General features: G+C 43.3%; 1 long non-coding RNA gene across 1 annotated transcript; it reads left to right on the top strand.

Annotated features, from left to right (window-relative positions):
- Window positions 1-1361: 1361 nt before the first annotated feature.
- Window positions 1362-8203, top strand: LOC109316070. Its single transcript, XR_002102663.1, has 3 exons — window positions 1362-1447; window positions 7498-7575; window positions 8059-8203. It is a non-coding gene; the product is annotated as an uncharacterized LOC109316070 (long non-coding RNA).
- Window positions 8204-9204: the final 1001 nt, after the last annotated feature.

Here is a 9204-nt window from a genome sequence, read left to right as displayed (position 1 = left end):
TGGTAGAACATGAAACACTGAACCATGAGATACCTACAAGATCAGCCCACGTAAGTATCAAAGAACCTATTAGACAGCAGTATAAGGGGGTTCCAGGGGTAGCCACCAGGGGAATTAAGTGTATATACACAAATGCAAGGAGCGTGGGAAACAAGCAGGAGGAACTAGAACTCTTACTTGCAAGCAATAACTTTGACTTAATGGGACTAACTGAAACCTAGTGGGACTCTATTCATGACTGGGTGGTAGGAATAGAGGGCTATAGGTTGTATAGGAGAGATAGAGGAGGGAAAAAAGGAGGGGGTGTTGTTCTCTGTCAAAGAACAGTACACATCTTCCCTAATTAAACTGGAATCAAAGGATAGACAAGCAGAGATCCTTGGTTAGTATCCAAGGAGGTCGGTGGGGAAAAGGACTTGGTGGTGCGGGTCTACTACAGGCCTCCGCACCAGAAGGATGAGCTACACTTGGAATTTTCCAGGTAGCTCTCAGAGACTGTGTGGTCTAGAGATATGGTAGTCATGAGGGACTTTAACTACCCAGACATATGCTGGGAGGAACAGTCAGCTAGATCTAACCACTCACGCAGGTTCTTAACCTATAGCCAGGACCTCCACCTAACACAGAAGGTAAGGAGACCCATCGGGGTAAAGCCTTGCTCAACTTGGTGTTGGCCCAGGGGATGACCTGGTAGGGGACCTGCAGATTCAAGGCAACTTAGGGGATAGCAATCACCAAATGATAAAATTCACTATACAAAGAAGGGCAGGCATTATACCCAGCAGGTGCTAAACTTTAAAAAGGCTGACTTTAATAGACTCAGGGGACTGATTAGCAGGGTACTAGGAATCAAGAGTCTAGATACTTTGGGGGTCCAGGATGGGTGGCCATTCCTCAAGGAAACCATCCTTTGGGCTCAGAGTGAGACAATCCCATGGCAGAGGAAAGGTGGCAAAGGGGCCAGGAAGCCCCTTTGGCTAACTAGGGTCATCCAGGATACCTTAAGGGGGAAAAGAAAGAGGTATACAGGAAGTGGAAGCAGGGGGTAGCTAGCAAGGAGGAGTACACTTCTTTGGCCCGTGCCTGCAGGGACTCAGTCAGGAAGGCCAAGGCAGCTCTAGAACTCAGGCTAGTGGCAGGGATTAAGGACAATAAAAAGTCCTTCTTTCGGTACGTTGGGAGCAAAAAGAGGGTGCAGAGTTGTATAGGTCTCCTACAGGATGGGCGGGGGGGTTTTAGTGATAGATAGCAGGGACAAGGCAGGGCTCTTTGATGAGTTTTTTGCCTCTCTTTTCTTAAATAGGAACTAGACAAACTCTCAATATGCATAATGGACACCAAGAAGGGGAACATCAGCTGACCAACGGTCAGTGCTGACACAGTCAAAAGACACTTGGAGGGACTGGACATGTTCAAATCACCAGAACCGGAGGGACTCCACCCACAGGTAATGAAGGAATTAGCAAGTGTCATAGCTAAACCACTGGCAAGGATATATGAGCACTCAGGGTGCTCGGGTCAGGTCCCAGAGGATTGGAAGAGGGCCAATGTCACCCCAATCTTTAAGAAGGGGAGGAAGGAGGATCAGGGAACTATAGACCAGTCAGCTTTACCTCTATCCCTAGGAAAATCATGCAGATGTCCATGTTTGCTGTCATGGGATAAATCCTAAAAAAGTTTCTGAAATAAGAGATAGTAACAGTTTGTCCCAGGAGACTGAAAAATACATACGTGCAGTTATCCTAGGACTGGATCTTTGAATCAAAAGCAGAAACGTGACACTGCATTCACCCACTCACTAAACCCTGATTAGAACATGCGTGCCAGTGGCGACATATAGGGGATGCACAGGGCAGGTGGGAGGGTTGGCGAGATTGGCTGTGGGGGGACTCCCCCCCCACTGGTCAGCAATATTGGGCCATGGGGGACTCCCCTCCCCAGGTTGCTGACTGGTTGCTGGGGGGGCATGTGCCCCCCCGACTAAGCTGGCACCAGTCACCCACGATGTGCATACACGCCAATTCTGGGATATTTTTGCTCCAAGACAAACACAGGCGCAACTTATCCAGGGACAAATTGCAGTGTCTGCTCCTAGCCTTAGAAATGCTAAGCAGACTTAAACATAGTCTGGATGAGAAGACAGAAGTTTCCTAAATGCAAATGTGGGGAAAAGGGCACTGTTTTGAGGTCATGTGTAGTGGAGAGAGAAAAAGCTAGGAGGAGCTGTGAATGTGTCTTGATAGGAAGCAGAGAGACAGGGCTACTTGGGCGAACAGCTTCCTTCTGAGGAAGGAAATAGCCAGCTGCTGTTTGTTTCTGTTGTGCTCGGGAAGAGACAGTTCTGCTCAGCTTTGTAAATACACAAGATTGAATGATGAAAAGTACCTGCCTCATCATTGATTTCTTCTCCTGAGGGAAATTGCTCCACAAGGCCTCATACTTTGCCTACCTATTTGAGGGCTATAGCTCTTGAAAGAAGACTCTCTACCTACCTACCTCCTCCCCATACAGACAGCCACTCTGGGCACTGAGTGTGTCTATACACGAGCAGCAAGGCTGCTCCAACATGCTGGAATGAACGCATGAGAGATGATTTGATTAAATGGAGTGTCCTGGAGTGTGGCAATTGCCATGCTCCAGCAGCCTTCTGTGTTTCATGTATGAGTGTCCCTGTGCTGAATAATGGCAGTGGAGGCACTTGAACTAAAGCTTGTCAAATGAGCTTTAGCTCAAGTGCCCCCGCTGCCATTTTTCAGCATGGGGATGATGATAAACAAGACACAGGTTGTTGTGCAAAATGCAGAGCTCTCAGAGCTGCTCTAATTAAAGTGCCACCCCACCCCCCGCAACCTTCAGAGGACATGCCCTCAACAGGGAGGAGATGCAGAGCTTTTTCTTTTTCCATGTGTGCTGCAAAGGGAGCATGTGAAAAGAAAAGCAGCATTTCATAGCAGGCCTTGATCCCATATATGGGTAATAAAAAGGGTGGTGATGGGCCCTTCCTGCCCTGTTCAGCTAAGGCAGGGGGACAAGCCAGTTATAACAACATACTTGGCACTGGTCAGGACGTGGCGATAAAGACATTTCCTGCTCTGCAAATGAGCAGTGCTCTGCAAATGAGAAACATCTACATGTATATGTGAATAGTTAATAGGGGAGGTGTCAGCAGGTAGTGCTCAAGAACACATAGATATCATAATCAAGAGAGATTTTACTATTTTAATTCTTCATTGTGGCTGATGAGAGGCACCAAATCACTTCAGCAATGGTTGTGACCATTGTTCTACTTTCTACTGGGCACAATTATATGTACAAATAATCTGGGAGCAGTTTACTCCCAAGAATAAACTCTCCTGTGCATGTACCTACATGTGCAAGGACACAGGAGTAGATTTGCTGCTCCTAGAAGCAGACTGCTCCTGCTCCCTAAGGTCAAACAACAGGTTTCTGCAGCAGTCAGGGGGCACTCTAGGTTCACTTTGGGAACTAGTCTAGGGGCCAGGAGACATTGCTCCCTGCCCCTGGGAGCTGCCCGTTGCTGAAGCAGGCTCTGCCCCTGGAGCCTGGGTGAGGATGACGTCCCCTTGCCCCAGCAGCAGGGAGCTCCAAGGCTCCACTCCATGACTGCAGGACCAGGGCTGGGAGATCCTAATCTCCCAATGCCCGCCCTGTGAGTGCAGAATTCGCATTGGAAGATAAGGATCTCCGAGGCCCAGGCCCATGATTGTGGAGCAGAGGCTGTGAGAGCAGGGGACATTGTCCCTGCCCAGGCTCTGGTGGCAGAGCCCACCCCAGCAGCAGGCAGCTCCCAGGCAGGGAGCAATCTCCTGCCCCCTGTTGCCTGGCTGACCAGGAGCATATTTGCTCCTGTTCAGGCGACTACTTGTGCACTACTGCACAGTAAGTAATCTCAAGTAAATTTCTGCTTGCATTTTCAGGTAGCAAATTTACTCACAATTACAGCCAATTACTGCACAGTAAGTATCTACACATGCTTATTGCACAGTAATTTGCTCTACTGCGCAGTAAAGCATCTTGTGTAGATGTGCCCACTGTGATGATAATCCTTGGTGCTTTTTCAGGGTCTCAGACAAAATTCTGGAGTTGCAGTTCTTAACACGTACCCTACAAAGAACATATCATCTGAAAATCCCTGCAACGACTTTCTTGTTCTGTTTACTCTCATTCTCATCAGTTTTGTCTTGAGTCCGGGACTTTCCCAGCCTACTGACTACTTAAGTAGAAAAAAGTAAGTAGAAAAAAGGATAATCTCTAGTCTCATTACTGATGACATTAGGCGGTATTGTTCTTGAACAATACTTTCCCACTGCATTAGGCACCAATGTGTTTTCCTTTAACAACAGACCTGCATGTTCTTGTTCTACCTTTTGTTTTCTGATGCAAAATGAAAATACATGGAAAATCCAACCTCCAGATTACATCTGGAGTTTTTACATGCTTTCCATGGTATCCATGGGTAGGATTTACTTCCAAGCTATATCTGGTTTTTAAATAATGTGGTCAAAGAGGCTACTGCCAAATGAAGATCAGCATTTCCTCCCCAACCCAAAATAGCACCTCTGGTATATCATGCTGTTATAGCATTTACAGCTCTGTTTGGAGTCTTTATGCCAGATTCTCCCTGCCATGATTCCCTCTTTGGTTTTCAGTTTCCTTCTCCTCCTGTTTCCTGGTGCCATAAGAGAACAAGCTGTCTCTCTGGGGTCAGACAGACATTAGGGCCCTGCTCTAACTCACGGCACTTTACATAAAGTTGGATAAGTTAAAGTACACTCCACAGCCCAAAAGGCATTCACCTGTTGGGTCGGGGGGGTCAGCAGGGCCTGGAGGCAGCTTGCACCAGCCGAAGCCAGTAGGTGGGGGAACTCCAGGAGGCTGCTGAACTACACCCCCTGCTCTCCCCACCGCGCCACCCCGAGCTCCCTCTCCTTCTCTCTCACAACCTGGGGGTGGGGTGGGGCACCAGCTCAGTGCCCCACCATGTGAAAAATTAACCATGAAGGGACCACAAGTTCCCTAAGGCTCTCTGCTTTTGAGTGCCTTAATTTAACACCTGACTTGACCAAGGTTATTTTTTGTGCAATTGGCTATTTTTAAAGCATTCTGCAACTGTGCATGTGTGTTACAGCATGTCTGCAGAGCACTTTCAGGGGCCAGATAACTCGAAAACTGTCACTTCTCTGTGCATGCTCAGAGATCTTTTGGGTCTGATGGTCTTATGGGAGTGGTCATCTGTTGGCATTGTATACAACTCTGTACTTGCACACATTTTCCTGATTTGTAAAGTTGTAATATTGTTTTTATATGTCATTACTATCACCATGCATTGCCATGAGAACAGAATCAAGAATTTTTGACATGCAAAACACAGACCTCTATTGCTTGACGTATAGAAGTGACTCCATCAATTGGCAGCAGTAATAGGCTCAGTCCAGTGTGGATCAGCCTCTACAAGGGAACACAAGATATTTAGCCAGTACATTATACATATCTTTGCATAGCAGCCATAACAAAAGTGTTGTTGGCCATAAAACATTTAAAATACAGAGATATCTCAACCCCTTGTAATTCAAGACATTGTTTCACCAACCCAGTGGGAAAGACTTTTCTCTTAATTACACAGGATTAAATAGGGAAATGCTCTGCTGACATTAATGGAGTTACTTTGGAAATGTACCAATGAAAGAGTGAACAAAATTTGGCATCTAAAATACAGCTGACAAAATGTTCAGTTGATTCAGTGCAGCGAATTTATTGCGGTGGTCAGTCTTGCTTAACAGAAGTCTGAGCCAACTCCTATTGAAATCAGTGCAACTTCAGTAATCTTTATGTTGACTTCAATGGCAGCTAGATCATGTAGACCCATTTCAGGGACGGATCACTATAGAGGAAACTGCTTAAATGTCTGCTTAAGTTGTTCTCTGAATCAAAACCATAGTCACCTCCACCCACTCTGATGGAAATTAATTGACATAATTCTATTAACCTGGTAACATATTTAGACTGAGCTAAGTATGGCAACCCTGCCTTCTAATTCCTTATTTGCCAGCCCAAATTATACTTTCCTCGTAAAATGGATTGCCGTGTTATTCTGCCTGGGAACTTAAAGACATTATTTATTTAATTGGTTAGTTGACACATCTGCTCTCATTGTTCTATGGTACTCTTATGATATTAAAACCCAGATCAAGAAAAAACCAAATAAAATACAGCTTTATCCTCTCTTTCAAGGAATGTTTCCAACCCTTTCCCACAGTAAACACTAGAGCTTATTTAGGATTTAGGAGGAATCACTGTTCCTATTTGCTTTGCAAGGTTTGTTTTCTTACCTCAAGTTGTACAAATGTCCAGAATCCGGGGTTGTAAGTTTTCATTTTAAGTGGTTTAAATTCCCTAAAATGAATCAAACATGTTTAATTGTTCAGCTAGAAAAAAATACCCAAATGCCACAAATCTGTATCTGTGCACAGGTGAGCTAAGCGAGCACAGAAAATACAAAAGATACCTGCAGAAGCTGCCTAATCAGTTGTGTGTTTGTACTAAGGAAAGTCTGTCATAAAAATGTTCTTTATGTTTTTGATTGCAAAGCTCCGTCTCCTGGGCTTTGCAATTTGCTTTCCTTATCTTGATATCCATTAACCCATACACGGGAGACTTCAAAGCATACTAAAAAGTTTCCCTATTTTTCTAGGCATTTTAAAAAGGAGAAATGTGAGGAGAAGAACTTTGGTGTCTCTCTGTGTGTCTGTGTAGTGGGGCAGTTTAATCTGTTGAGATGCCTCATTTGTTGCTATGCTCAGTGATATGTAGTTTTCTTTGTTGTACTGATAAAGTTGTGTCAAGGGCCTCACCTTTGTGAGCATTTTGCATAAAGCCAAAGGCATAAATAAAAGGAAAAATATAGAGATTTTTTTAAATGAACCTAAAACAAATGGACATGATTCATACAAGCCATCATGTTTTTCGTTCACGCATTTCAGGTAACAGCTGAAACAATGAGGTGAATTTGTGGGTTTTTTTTAAAGAAGTGGAGGCCAGAGAGCAGACAAGAGGTCAGCTCAGTAATCTGAAGTGAAATGAGCTTGAAGATATATTCAGAGACATGCTTAGGGTTTGCAAAGGCTCCCTTTTAGGTTTAATTATATGAATAAACAGTAAGTTTGCAGATACTACAGAACAGAGTTGAAGATTTTATAGCAAAATGTGGTGTGTGCAAGATAGAAGTAAAGTAAAATATATATGACATGGTGTCAGCCCACTAGTAAATTCACTAGAACATTAGAACATAGACCTACCAGGGACCACCTGCACCATCATTTCCTACCCCCAGTAATCGAAGGCAACCATGTGATGAACATTTGTCCACAAGGGCCCCACAAGAGCATTCACTTAAATCCTTCTGCTCACCAATGCTGCACAATCTCCCGTAAGAAAATTTAAGTTCTTTTGGTTCAAAACTCTGCCCTCTGCCTACAGTGTGCCGCAAGAGGAGAGCAGGAGAGAAAATACGGCTAACCACTGGATGAAAGGGACACTGATGACATGCATATATGGGTATGTTTAATGTGTTCATAGCTAACTGAGTTCAGGGTACTTTGTTCTTGTACAATATCTAAAAATAATTAATATTCCAACTATGGCTATTATAATTATTGTCAGCTGTCTCCTGAATTCAGGGATGACCCAGCTGAGATATTTAAGGGCAATGAGTCTAACTATTTCACAGCTTTACAGAGAGAGACCAAGGCATAGAATCTGACTGACTTGCCCCAGGTGACACACAAAGTTTGTAGCAGAACAAAGATTTTAACTCAAGTTGCTTGAGTCCCCAGTGCTCAAACACTGGACCATCCTTTCTCTCCCATCCAGATGGTCCTCAGTTGCCAGAATGACCCCTTAGGGAACTGTTTGGCATTGTTTTTCATAGAGTTTTGTACTTGGGGTACAATGTTTCAAACAGTTGTTTATTATTTTAATCTTCTAAATGGAGACAGGAATAAATAAAAGATTACATAAGATGTCAAATCTGCCTGCCAGATCCCTCACTGCAGCTCAGAAGTTTCAGAAGACCTATCATCTACATGGCTACAATCACTGAAGTTTATTACTCTTCATCGCTGCTGGATATTGATCTGAAGAAGGTCACAGGAAAAAAGGCAGTAATTCATCAACCAACCACCACCGTGCAGATTCTTCTTTGTTCAATCCTGTCATATTCTGTTGCACAATCAGACATTTTTCTTTTTTGGGTAGTCTTATTTTTAACAAACAATCCTGATATTTGGAGCCTACAATTATTATATATCAACAGTGGTACTTCATGGTAATGTTTCCTTTTCCTCTTAAAAGTTCAAAGTTTTGCTCTGCACATTTGTGAAAGAAAACAAACATAATATTTTTGAGTTAAGCAATGACTGACCTAGTCATATAGGGACAAATAAGAGATCCTTAACATTTGTTGTCTAAGTAGAGCACATATTCCTTAAAATTAATGGAGAACTCCAAATCCTACCACAATTGCTGTTCTGTTACTAAAGAGGACTTGTGGTCAAAAACTCAGATATTTTGGCAGTCCATTTTGTACCGCATTAAGACGAACAGATACCCTGCAGATCCTTTTGCGTTCATTATTATTATACTATTAAGATGGCACTCACTCTAGTTATAACCAATAGATTCAGGACCCAAATTACTATAATTTTAGACAAAGTAAAACCTTGAGCAAAAAAACCCAGTATTTAACATGAGGGGGCCCACTATGGAAAACCTTCCATGGTCAAAACACTCATTGATATCAGCGGAGTTTTGACTGAACAAGACCTTCAGAACTGGGCCCAGACAGATTAACTGTACTCTTCAGAAATAGTATTCAATAAGTAAATCCTATACATCTTCTCAATATGTGTTTTAATTCAAACCTGAAAACAGATTTTAAAGAGATTCCTACAGGATTTATGTAGGTTTATTGCAGATACTTCATTTAGAATAGCTCTATGGTTGATCAGATAACTCCCTATACAGCGTCCAAAAACAAAATGACCACAAGACTTTCTATTTGCAATAGGATTATAGTGACCAGAATTAAAGACTCTCTCTCTAAGAGGTCTGATTTTTCACCTGCCTCTTATCAAGAATCTACTACTACGTATGCTTTGACGTCCAGAAGTAAAACACATGAAAGAC

The sequence above is a fragment of the Crocodylus porosus genome, unplaced genomic scaffold (assembly GCF_001723895.1).
Source record: "Crocodylus porosus isolate Cpor-Errol unplaced genomic scaffold, CroPor_comp1, whole genome shotgun sequence".
Taxonomy (NCBI): Eukaryota; Metazoa; Chordata; order Crocodylia; family Crocodylidae; genus Crocodylus; species Crocodylus porosus.
This window is presented reverse-complemented; position numbering and strand designations above follow the sequence as displayed.